Genomic DNA, 14,039 nt, shown 5'->3' with positions numbered 1-14,039 from the left:
ATATTATATATATATATATATATACATATGGAAGAGAGAGAGAGAGAGAGAGAGAGAGAGAGAGAGAGAGAGAGGAAGCACATTATTAATGATAATATCTTTGTTATCGACCGATTAGTCCGTGACGTCACTTTTAAGAGAGCTTACCTGTCATTTTCCTGACCCATATCTGTGTTTGTTTTATTTTGTTTATTATTATTTGTTATTCTGTTTGTTGCTGTTTACTTAAATATGAGAGGGAGTTCTTAGACTTTTATCATTGTTATATCTTTTGTGTATGTATTGGATCATAATAATAATAATAATAATAATAATAATAAAATAATAATAAATAATACTCAGCATGTTTGTGCATCATAATAATAATGATAATAATAATAATACTTTACATATTTTGTATTTAGGATAATAATAATAATAATAATAATAATAATATAATAATAATAATAATAATAATAATAATAATATGAAGTAGGAGACCCTCTCTCAAACATGTTTTGTTAAAGATGATGGCAGCATCAGTGGAATTGATTTTATATATGGTCTTTTCAATTCTTCTTATTATTCTCTTCTCATCAGGCTGATGAGAAGAGAATAATAAGAAGAATTGAAAAGACCATATATAAAATCAATTCCACTGATGCTGCCATCATCTTTAACAAAATAATAATAATAATAATAATAATAATAATAATAATAATAATAATAATAATAATAATAATAATAATACTCAGCATGTTTTTGTGCATCACATAATAATGATAATAATGATGATAATAATAATACTTTACATATTTTGCATTTAGGATAATAATAATAATAATAATAACAATAATAATAATAATAATAATACTCAGCATGGTTGTGCGTTCTGGATTATAATAATATTAACAATAATCATTATTATTATTTTTTTTATCTGTTTATATCAGCGCAACCCCTTAATCCGCTGAGGTCCAGATATGAAATAAAAATAATATTTCAATACGATTCAGCTGTACATAATAAAACAGAGAACACGGAGTATTATAACTAGAGTGCCTATGTTGTCCTATTTATATTTTGGTATAAATAAATAAAGGCATCAAATCATAGCAGACACTTTGCTTTCATCATTGAATCAGCCGTGTTTTTTGTGAAGTGGTTAATCGGTTTCAGCAAAATTATTGAAACAGGGGATATATTGTGTGTGTGTGTTTTTTTTTCTTTTTTTTTTTAGATAGTGAGTGGGATGTATAGTGTTTTATATCGTTTTATATTCACTTCCGCTTTTTTAAGGTTCTGAAGGAATAGTTTTGTGAAGAATATTTATTATTATTATTTTTTTTTTTTTGGGGGGGGTTTTTTTTTTTTTTTTTTGCTCTATCACAGTCCTCCAATTCGACTGGGTGGTATTTATAGTGTGGGGTTCCGGGTTGCATCCTGCCTCCTTAGGAGTCCATCACCTTTCTTACTATGTGTGCCGTTTCTAGGATCACACTCTTCTGCATGAGGCCCGGAGCTACTTCAGCCTCTAGTTTTTTCTAGATTCCTTTTCAGGGATCTTGGGATCGTGCCTAGTACTCCTATGATTATGGGTAACGATTTCTGGCATATCCCATATCCTTCTTATTTCTATTTTCAGATCTTGATACTTATCCATTTTTTCCCTCTCTTTCTCTTCAACTCTGGTGTCCCATGGTATTGCGACATCAATGAGTGATACTTTCTTCTTGACTTTGTCAATCAACGTCACGTCTGGTCTGTTTGCACGTAATCACCCTATCCGTTCTGATACCATAGTTCCAGAGGACATTATTATTATTATTATTTTTTTTATTATTATTATTATTATTATTATTATTATTATTATTATTATTATTATTATTATTATCTTTTTTTTTTCTTTTTTGCTTATCACAGTCCTCCAATTCGTTCGACTGGGTGGCATTTATAGTGTGGGGTTCCGGGTAGCATCCCGCCTCCTTAGGAGTCCATCACTCTTCTTACCATGTGCGCCGTTTCTAGGATCACACTCTTTTGCATGAGTCCTGGAGCTACTTCAGCCTCTGGTTTTTCCAGATTCCTTTTCAGGGATCTTGGGATCGTGCCTAGTGTTCCTATGATTATGGGTACAATTTCCACTGGCATATCCCATATCCTTATTTCTATTTTCAGTCTTGATGCTTATCCATTTTTTCCCTCTTTCTCTTCAACTCTGGTGTCCCATGGTATTGCGACATCAATGAGTGATACTTACTTCTTGATTTTGTCAATCAACGTTACGTCTGGTCTGTTTGCACGTATCACCCTATCTGTTCTGATACCATAGTCCCAGAGGATCTTTGCCTGATCGTTTTCTATCATTCCTTCAGGTTGGTGCTCGTACCACTTATTACTGCAAGGTAGCTGATGTTTCTTGCACAGGCTCCAGTGGAGGGCTTTTGCCACTGAATCATGCCTCTTTTTGTACTGGTTCTGTGCAAGTGCCGGACATTCGCTTGCTATGTGGTTTATGGTCTCATTTTTCGTATTGCACTTCCTACATATGAGGGCAGGAGATGTTATTTCCATCTATCGTTCTTTGGATATATCTGGTTCTTAGGGTCTGAACTTGTGCCGCTGTTATCATTCCTTCAGTTTCCTTCTTGAGCTCTCCCCTCTGTAGCCATTGCCATGTGTCATAGCTGGCTAGTTCTTTAGTCTGTCTCATGTATTGTCCGTGCATTGGTTTGTTGTGCCATTCCTCTGTTCTGTTTGTCATTCTCCTGTCTCTGTATACTTCTGGGTCGTTCGTCTACTTTATTAGTCCCTTCTTCCCATGCACTCTTGAGCCACTCGTCTTTCAATGGTTTTCAGATATTGCCCCAGTGCTCTATTCTCGATGTTGACGCAGTCCTCTATGCTTAGTAGTCCCCTCCCTCCTTCCTTTCGTGTTATGTATAGTCTGTCCGTATTTGCTCTTGGGTGTAGTGCTTTGTGTATTGTCATATGTTTCCTAGTTTTCTGGTCTATGTTGCGGAGTTCTGCCTTCGTCCATTCCACTATTCCTGCGCTGTATCTGATTACTGGCACTGCCCATGTGTTTATGGCTTTTATCATATTTCCGGCATTGAGTTTTGACTTGAGTATCACCTTGAGTCTCTGCATATATTCTTTCCTGATCGTGTCCTTCATCTCTTGGTGTTTTATATCCCCTCCTTCCATTATTTCCAGGTATTTTGTATCCTGTCTCATCTATGTGTTTGATGTTGCTCCCATACTGGTAGCTTTATCCCTTCAGTCCTTGTTACTTTGCCCTTATGTATGTTGACTAAGGCGCATTTTTCTATCCCCAACTCCATCCTGATGTCCCCAGATACAATCCTTACAGTCTGGATTAGGGTATCTATTTCCTTGATGCTCTTACCATAAGGCTTGATGTCGTCCATGAACATCAGATGGTTAATTCTGTTGCCTCTTTTCTTGAGTTGGTACCCAGCATCCATCTTCTGCAGTACTTTTGTCATGGGAATCATGGCTATTACGAAGAGTAGAGGGGACAGTGAGTCGCCATGGAAGATCCCTCTCCTGATATTAACCTCTGCTAGTCTTATTCCAGAGCTTGTAAGTATTGTATTCCAGTTGCGCATTGTATTTTTGAGGAAGCTGATGGTGTTTTCCTCTGCTCCATATATTTTCTGGCATTCTATTAGCCAAGTGTGTGGTATCATGTCGAAGGCTTTCTTATAGTCTATCCATGCCATGCTTAGGTTGGTTTTCCTTCTATTACTGTTCTTCATTACCATTTTGTCTATTATTATTATTATCATTATTATTATTATTATTATTATTATTGTAGTTTTTCATAGGATACTTTTGACAGGAAAATTATTATTATTATTATTATTATTATTGTTATTATTATTATTATTATAATTGTCATGGGATACTTTTGACAAGGATATATGAGTGTTATTATTAATATTATTATAGCTTTTCATGGGATAGTTTTTTCGGAACATGTGTTTTACTATTATTATTATTATTATTATTATTATTTGTGTATGCTGGAAACAGACCTTCTTTCAAACAAGTTTTATTAAAAATAATGGCAGAATTCACAGAATTGATTTTGTACAATATTCTTTCAATTCTCCTTATGATTTTCCTTTCTGGCACGCTGGTATTATAAAGCAGCTGTCCAATGTTCATCGTGCTGTAGGTTGTCAACGGAAATTTCGGGCGGGCTGGTGTTATCAAAAGCAAAACTGGTTATCAGGGACAGGCTGGGGTCGTCAACAGGTATACAGGTGGGTTTCGTAGGTCGGGAACGGGCCGTAGTCGTCAGGGGTCTATCCGGTATTTCTTGTTATTTCTTCTTTTCTGGTTTTCAAGGCGTCTACATGTTTCGGCCACCTCGTTTGGCCATCTTCGGGACGGGATCGCTGAGTGCAATGGTCTGTGTCAGATGTATTCATTCGCTATTTATTGCATTCGGTTGGCTTGAAGAAACAGGTACCTCACTTTTCATTGGGTCAATACCTGTGACGTCACGAGCGATGTCATCAGGGGGCCCGTTGCTGGTTGGCTGTCCTCTTCGTGGGCGGAGCCTCATCCTTATTGGTGATGGTGGAGGTCCCCTCGAAGGGCGTGCTACCAGGTCGTCCTCAGGCGAGAGCTTGAGCTGCGATCACCCTCAGGGTTACTAGGGACGTCCTCAGGATAGAGCTAATGCTTCTATCATCCTCAGGATCCCTCTGGTGCGATGGTCGTTGTGGGGCGGTGTCTGCTGCTCTCCTGACGGCGGGTGGGGAGGAGGAAGGTCTCCTTGTGTGATGTTCAAACTGGGCTTCTCCCTCCCGATGTGCAGCGCTTCTAAGATTCGCAAACGACGTAGATCGGGTGCCTGGTCGATAACCTCGAAGTTACCGACGATGTCGCTGCATCGGATTCTTTTATTATGGGCAGTCCTTGCATGATTAAATACCGCTCCTTCCTGCGCGTGACAGGAGATCCTCTTGGAGAGGCGCATTGGACGTCATCCCGATGTAAGTTCCGAGGCATCCTCGGATTGGGCACGTGTATCTGTAAATGACGTTCGTCCTCTTCAAGGGATCCTGCAACGGTGCGTGGATTTTTCATAATAAGACTGCATGTTTTTTTTTTTACTTGTATAAAATATGATCAAGTTGATTCTGCTTGTTGTTGTCGGTCGGGGAAAACGTGATTCCTGATTATTTCCCGTAGGGCTCGCTCGTAGGGCGGTATAAGAAGACGAGCGAGCCCTACGGGAAATAATCAGGAATCACGTTTCCCCGACCGACAACAACAAGCAGATCAACTTGATCATATTTTATACAAGTAAAAAAACATGCAGTCTTATTATGAAAAATAACCCCGCACCGTTGCATGATCCCTTGAAGAGGACGAACGTCATTTACAGATACACGTGCCCAATCCGAGGATGCCTCGGAACTTACATCGGGATGACGTCAATGCGCCTCTCCAAGAGGATCTCCTGTCACGCGCAGGAAGGAGCGGTATTTAATCATGCAAGGACTGCCCATAATAAAAGAATCCGATGCAGCGACATCGTCGGTAAACTTCGAGGTTATCGACCAGGCACCCGATCTACGTCGTTTTGCGAATCTTAGAAGCGCTGCACATCGCGGGAGGGAGAAGCCCAGTTTGAACATCACACAGGAGACCTTCCTCCTCCCCACCGCCGTCAAGGAGAGCAGCAGACACCGCCCCACAACGACCATCGCACCAGAGGGATCCTGAGGATGATAGAAGCATTAGCTCTCATCCTGAGGACGTCCCTAGTAACCCTGAGGGTGATCGCAGCTCAAAGCTCTCGCCCTGAGGACGACCTGGTAGCACGCCCTTCGAGGGGACCTCCACCATCACCAATAAGGATGAGGCTCCGCCCACGAAGAGGACAGCCAACCAGCAACGGGCCCCCTGATGACATCGCTCGTGACGTCACGGTTTATTGCCCAATGAAAAGTGAGGTACCTGTTTCTTCAAGCCAACCGAATGCAATAAATAGCGTGAATACATCTGACACAGACCATTGCACTCAGCGATCCCGTCCCGAGATGGCCAAACGAGGTGGCCGAAACATGTAGACGCCTTGAAAACCAGAAAAGAAGAAATAACAAGAAATACCGGATAGACCCCTGACGACTACGGCCCGTTCCCGACCTACGAAACCACCTGTATACTGTTGACGACCCCAGCCTGTCCCTGATAACCAGTTTTGCTTTTGATACCAGCCCGCCCGAAATTTCCGTTGACAACCTACAGCACGATGAAACATTGGACAGCTGCTTTATAATACCAGCGTGCCAGAAAGGAAAATCATAAGGAGAATTGAAAGAATATTGTACAAAATCAATTCTGTGAATTCTGCCATTATTTTTAATAAAATATTATTATTATTATTATTATTATTATTATTATTATTAATTTTCTACCTCACATCGTGATCGAACCAAGGACTCTCAGATTACAGGTCAGGGACGCTACCAAGTGACCCACACAAATCATAATAGAGCCTGGAACCTAAGTAGCTACTCACACAGAACCTGAGAATTTACCTGGGTTCGATCCCTAGGTGACGTAGAGATTTATTTCTGTTTCAAGATGAGGTTGCTTGCCTCGTGCCTTCCTCCAGACTGGTTGCACCCCACCATAGTCAACTAGCAACCAGGTACGTTATTTACCTCCCAGGCCAGCGTAGACACAGTGAATTATTATGTCTAATATGTTATTTCTCTAGATATTAATTTTTTTTAATGATCCGTTATTATCTTTTTCTCTGCAACGACTTTTGCGATTTAGTCTATATTTTAAAAACCTGAACGTCATTTATTAAAATAAAATAAACCAAAGGACATTTTAATTTAAACGGACATTTTAATAAGCAAAAAAAAAAACAAAAAAAAAAAAACAAAAATTTCCGAACGTTTTAATTTGAATATACGTTATAAACAAGCAAAAAAAACTTACTTTTTATTTTGACCATTCAAAAAAGATTCAGAACGTTTTAATTCAAATAGATGTTATAATAAGTTTTTTTTTTTTAATCTGACTTTTTAATTCAACCCGACATTTAAAAAAAAATCAGAACGTTTTAATTCAAATAGACGTTATAATGAGTTAAAAAAAACTGACTTTTTAATTTAACCCGACATTTAAAAAAAAAAATCTGAACGTTTTAATTCAAATAGACGTTATAATAAGCTAAAAAAAACTGACTTTTTAATTCAACCCATTTTAAAAATAAATTCAGGACGTTTTCATTTAATTAGACGTTATAATAAGCAAAACCAAATCTGACTTTTTAATCTAACCCGACATTTTAGAAAAAAAAAAATCCGAACGTTTTAATTCAAATAGACGTTATAAAAAACAAAAACAAAATCTGACTTTTGAATGTAACCCATATTAAAAATAAAAGAAAAAAAGTAAACATTTCAATCTTAAAAAATTGGGGCGTTACAATTTAAACGGAAATTTTGATAAGCAAAAACAAAAATTATAAAATCTCCGGACGACTTTAATTTAACAGACTTTTTTATTAATAAAAAAAAATATTTTTAATGGATTTTTTTTCTGCTTCGCGAAATTGACGATCTGATTTATATCATGTGCTAAGTTTGGGTCCTATCAAACGCTAATTAGCGTTACCTCCGTAACTGCATTAAACATTAGATTATAATCGGTTTATGCCACATAACGGCATTACGCCAAAACTGGGAACGTCGGGGTGGCCCGGGGGTGGGAGGGGAGGTCTGGTTTTATCATATAATTCGGGACACATGCCGAATATATAGATCAGGAGTTTCATCACGTCAGTATTTTCATTGATCTAATTTTTTTTTTTTAAGCCTGCGTTCTGGTCAATCTTTTTTTTTTTTATAGAAATATTTATCTTTTGTAAAGCATTATTTTGTTTAATTTCCAATACCAGAGGCCGACGGGGGCGGAAACGAAATAACCCTTTCTCGCAGTTGCTGTCCGCCAGTCGGCAGCGATAGATTAGTCCCGTCGAAGGATATATACGCTTTTATGACGGAGAAAACGAGAGAGAGAGAAAGAGAAGAGAGAAGAGAGACGAGAGAGAGAGAGAGAGAGAGAGAGAGAGAGAGAGAGAGAGAGAGAGAGAGATAGAGAGAGAGAAGATATTTCTCAAATTCAAAAATATGATTAAGATTAGTTGATAAGATAGTGACTGTAATTAAGAAAGCTTAGAAGCATTGGCAACCCGTCAACTTCCTTAAATGTAATGTCACGTTATATAAAACAGTTTTGAGACTTAATTTCTCTTCACTTTAATGACACGCTTTATAAAACAGTTTTGAAAAGTTTTTTTTTTTTTTTTATTAATGTCACGTTTCGTAAAACTGTTTTGAAAAGTTTTTTTTACTTAGTGTCACGTTTTATAAAGCTGTTTTGAGACAGTTATTTTACCTTAATGTCACGTTTTATAAAACAGTTTTGAGACAGTTTTTTTTACCTGAATGTCACGTTTTATAAAACAGTTTTGAGGAATTTTTTTACCTTAATGCCACGTTTTATAAAACTGTTTTGAGAAAATGTCAGGTTTTATTAAACAGTTTTAAGGCAGTTTTTTTACATTAATGTTACGTTTATGAAACAGTTTTGAGACTTAATATCTTTTCACTTTAATGTCACGTTTTATAAAACTGTTTTGAGACAGTGTTTTCACCCTAATGATGTCACGTTTTATACATCGGTTTTGAGGCGTTTTTGTCACCTTAATCTCGTGTTTTATAAAAAAGTTTTGAGATTTAATTTTTGTCACCTTAATGTCACGTTTTATAAAACAATTTTGAGACTGTTTTTTTTTATATATATTTTCATCTTGAGTGTTTTGATTGCGACTCGAGTCTGCCTCTTTTAAATAAAGCCCTTTTTTTTTTTTCTCCATGAATATTTTTCTACTTATATAAATACTTATTTAATCTCTCTCTCTCTCTCTCTCTCTCTCTCTCTCTCTCTCTCTCTCTCTCTCTCTCTCTCTCTCTCTCTCAATACTTATATTTAATTTCCTGGAAAACCATATATTTAATTTTTTGAAAACCTTAAAAACGTGAAAATTAAAGATAAGTTAAAACTAAATCAAACAAAGAAAAGAAAGTATAGTCTCTCTCTCTCTCTCTCTCTCTCTCTCTCTCTCTCTCTCTCCTCTCTCTCTCTCTCTCTGGCGTGCCTTGATATGTATATACTTGTATATATGAGGCAATTAATGTTCAAACAAAAATGCGTATTTATATTTTTATTCAAAGATCTCGGAGGTATGTGATGCAAACTCACTAATGTACAGAGACGTACGTACATAGAAAAAAAAAACTGTACAGAAATATGTCAGGGTCGAAAATAACTGCATTACGCAACAGAAAATATTGAGATATTTATTGACTCGCAAAAGGTCCAAGTTATAATGAGCATTAATTACCCAACATTTATTACCAATATTGATGCAAACAATTAAAAACTGTGCTATCTTTAGCGGCAGAGAAAAATCACAAATCGTGCTAAATAAATATCGGTTGATATTTGTACATTATCCACAATTTTCTGCCAAAGCCACTGCTAATAATGACTGTGATTTTAGTCAGGAATAGAAAGGTTATTCATGACGGGGTAAATATATTGCATGCAAAGGTCAAACATATTATTACTGCATCTCATTGATGATTGGAGGTCTGTTCATTGACGCTTGGCGATGTTAGAGAACTATAAATGTATAAAGAATAGACTTAAGGAACTGTCAGATTGTGATCTTTGTAACTTAAGACTGAATTAATTGTTATTACGTTATCATAATTGAGGGCAGTTAGAAATATATTTATTATATATAATATATATATATATATATATATATATATATATAATATATATATATATATACACATATATATATATATATATATATATAATATATATAGATAGATATATAGATAGATATATATATATATATATATATATATATATATATATATATATATATATATAGATGTAGATATGTGTGTGTGTGTGTGTGTGTGTGTTTTGTGCATACTGGAGGCTATATCATAGTCCCAGAGACTTTATCAAACAAATGCATGTATGTGAATTAATTATTATTTTTGTATTATTATAAGTATTTCAGTAGATGAAACCTATTCACACGGAACAACCACGCCAAAGGGGCCATTGACTTGAAATTCAAGCTTCCAAAGAAAGTTGGGGGTTTCAACCTCCCCCCTACCGCCTACCCCTCCCCCCCCACCCCCTCCCCCCGGACACTGCAGCAGTAACTGATCATAGACAGAGACAGTGATTCTTCATTTCCCTTGGGGAGACGCGAACACGCGACATCTTAGGGGCAAGCCACGACACTGACCACTGTACCAGCGGACCAGATAAAGTCAGAAAGTGAATTCCTGTTGATTTTGTGAACATGAAAACTTAGTTAGACACTTATCAACATTTTACGTGAAATCAATTCGTCTCGAAAACAAAGGATGGATTCATTGATGGAGTAAATCATTTGAAAACTATTTATTAGATTAATAATATTCATTACAAGGCCTTGAAATGCTTACGAAACCATTTCGGGAACTGTAAAGCAAGTAAACAGCTGTCCTTAATGAATTACTAATACACAGAAATATCACACGTCTTAAGAGAGGGGTGGGGGGGGGGTAGAAGGGCTATCTCCCTCATGATTACTGATACACAGCATATACACAATCTAAGAGGGGATGAGGGGTGAGGTGGGGGTTAGGGGGAACCAAACAAGACCGCTCGCCTAAGTTTACTTATAATTACAATTCGAAGCAGGATGAGTTCACCTGAGCGATTTCCGCCACCACCCCCCCCCCCCCCCCCCCCCCCACAAGATAGAATTAGAGAGAGAGAGAGGAGAGGAGGAGAGAGAGAGAGAGATGCGTTCGCTCTGATCCATCCACCACACCTGATCCAGTGCTTCCTAATTAACCACCGCGGGATATATTGCCTTCGCCGTGTTCTCGGGTCCTTTAGATACTCTCCGGTTACTCAAGCGATTAATTATATGCATTTCGTCCCTGCCTCTTCCGTGGGTGGTTCACCCGGTCGCACGAAATTCAAAGATTTGCGCTGCGCAGTTTAGCGAATTTTTCTTTTCTTTTCTTTTTAATGCAAGTTCGAAATTCAATTTGCCTTTCGTAAGGAGAAGTAAAGTTTTTTAAAGATATGAAAGCATTTATCTGCAGGAATTATGGAGTTTTTATTGATATATTTTTTTTCTTTAATGCAAGTACGAAATTCAATTTGCCTTTCGTAAGTAGTTCTTTTTTCCAATTTTTAAGAAATTAAAGCATTTATCGCCAGGATTTATGGAATTTTTTTTCTTCTTTTTCGCATAAATTCAGTCGCGAAATTCAATTCGCCTTGTTAGGGAGCAGTAAAGTTCCTTTTTTTCAATTTTTAAGAAATTAAAGCATTTATCTGCAGAAATTATGGATTTATTTTTGTTTTTTTAGATAAATTCAGTCACGATCTTCAATTTGCCTTTCGTAAGGAAAAGTAGTTCTTTTTTCCAATTTTTAAGAAATTAAAGCATTTATCTGCAGGAATTATGGAATTTTTTCTGTTTTTATTCCTTTTTTTTTAGATAGATTCAGTCACGAAATTCAATTTGCCTCTCGTAAGAAGAAGCAAAGATTTTTTTAATTTTTAAGAAATGAAAGCAATTATCTGCAGGGTAATATAATCTTATTTGTTCTTTACTTTGAATGATTTATCTTGAAATCGCATTTTGTCAAGTAAAGCGTCGTGCAAATGTCATTACATGATAAAATACAAGCTCCGGTATTATTGAATTTAAATCACATTCTGTGCGATTTTTTTTTTTTTTTTTTTTTTTTTTTTGTTTTTTTTTTTTTTTTTTTTTTTTTAGAGAGCGGGTGGTCTGACCGGTTTTACGATGCATCCTGAAATTATATCAGTTTTCTCTCTTCGTAAGAAGGACTGGATATGGTAAGCGAAATAGTGGCGATGGAAAGTATAAAAATAGTTCATTTTGTTCAGTAAAGAATAGGATACAGAGAAAGATGGATTCAGGGGTTATTCTTCGGCGAGACGAATAGTATTTGATTTTAATCTTGTCAAGAAGAGATACGAAAGAAAAAGCACTACAAATCTATAAAAAAATTAAATTAAAAAAAAGTTGCCTAAACATCGAAAGTTAATACTAACATTAGACATTAATACTAGAGATTAGCAAAACACTTGAGAGAAAACCAATACAAAGTAACTTATTCTGGAGGTATTAAATCGTGGCTACTCCGTAGGGGGGGGCAAGGGGCGGGGGGGTGTTAACGCGTTCATTGCACCTCAGACGGCGCACTGTAGGAATTACGAGTACTTTAGGTTCTTTGAAGCGTCCTTCGGCACCTAGCTGAAACACTACTTTCCAACCTCTACCAACAATTGTTGCTTAACATCTTTTAAAACTTTTTACTGTCAATTTCCCTTTCAGCGCTGAATGACTTCATAGGTCCCAGCACTTGACCTCTTGCCTAATAATTAGTTTCCTGTGAAAGTAAACTTGTTGCCGGCTTTGTCTGTCCGTCCGCGCTTTTTATGTCCGCCTTCAGATCTTAAAAACTACCCAGGCTAGAGGGCTGCAAATCGGTATGTTTGATCATCCACCCTCCAATCATCAAGCATACTAAATGCAGTCCTTTAGCCTCAGTAGTTTTTTATTTTATTTAGGGGTTAAAGTCAGCCATAACAGTGCAACTGGCAAGCGGTATCGAACAGGCCCACCACCGGGTCGTCGTAAAGTTTTATGGGCCGCGGCTCATGCAGTCGTTAAGCCGAGACCATCGAAAGATAGATCTATTTTTCGGTGGCCTTGATTATTCGCTGTACAGAAAACTCAGTTGCGCCGAAGAAGAGAACTTCGGCCCATTTTACACTTGTTTATAGTCCTTCCCTATAAGCTTGGCTAAGCTGTCTGGATCCCCACTTAGATAACAGCATAAACAGCAGAGTAAAAGTAAGATAAGAGAGAACTGAAATATAAACGCAGAACTATTCTATAGTTTAATTTAAAAAGACGCCTATGATCTGCCGACCTTAAGCACTGATGTATAGAATTCAGGCCAGAGATCTGACGCTGGGACCTACGAGGTCCTTCAGCGCAGAAAGGTTTGAAAGGCGTAACAGGAGGAAAACCTCAAAGCAGTTACGCTATGAAACAATTCCAGGAGAAGGTGGTGGATAGCAAGATGAAAGAAAGAGAATATGAACGGAGGCACAGTAAAAGGAATGAAAGGGTTGCAGCTAAGTTTTGTTTGTATTGTTTGTTTGTATGGTGTTTTTACGTTGAATGGAACCAGTGGTTATTCAGCAACGGGACCAACGGCTTTACGTCGAGAGTGAACCTCTATCAACAGAAATACACATCTCTCACACCTCAATGGAATGCCCGAGAATCGAACTCACTAGGGGTTCGAAGGGAGCGTGAGGTGGGGTATACTGGCGACCTGTTCCTGGGGCCCCCCGGGGCCCCAAATCCCCACCCCCCCCCCGCGCGGGGGTGCTGATCCCGAAGAGCAAACAAATACCCAGAGACGGTGAAATGCTAGAACGACACCAATTTGATTTCTACTGATTCTAGATTTATAGAAATCCGTGATTGGAGGGACTTTTTGTCGATAGAGACGCAAAGAAAAATAGTTTCATCATGGACTGGAATCGAAAAAACAAATTCGTTTTGTCAAATAATGGAAAATATGACCGAGTTCACTGGATGTAATGGAGGCTGGCAGGGTGGGTGGGGGGTTGGGGGGTGGGGGGGGGTGGGGGAATATATCAAAAGAACGGAACCGGCGGAATGGGTTATTTTGAAAAATCTGTTTTTTTGAGACACGATTGGGCAATAAATTGTGCACCAATGAATAAAAATCGTCCAGCGAAATTTTATATAGTACAGGGCTAGTTGCTAGCTTTGTATGTTTCATTTAATAGATTTTACATTTCGTAAGTCATTTATAATTGGCAAAAATAGTAAA

This window comes from Macrobrachium nipponense, chromosome 33, assembly GCF_015104395.2.
Source record: "Macrobrachium nipponense isolate FS-2020 chromosome 33, ASM1510439v2, whole genome shotgun sequence".
Lineage (NCBI taxonomy): Eukaryota > Metazoa > Arthropoda > Malacostraca > Decapoda > Palaemonidae > Macrobrachium > Macrobrachium nipponense.
The sequence above is the reverse complement of the archived record's forward strand: the minus strand, read 5'-3'. Positions refer to the sequence as shown.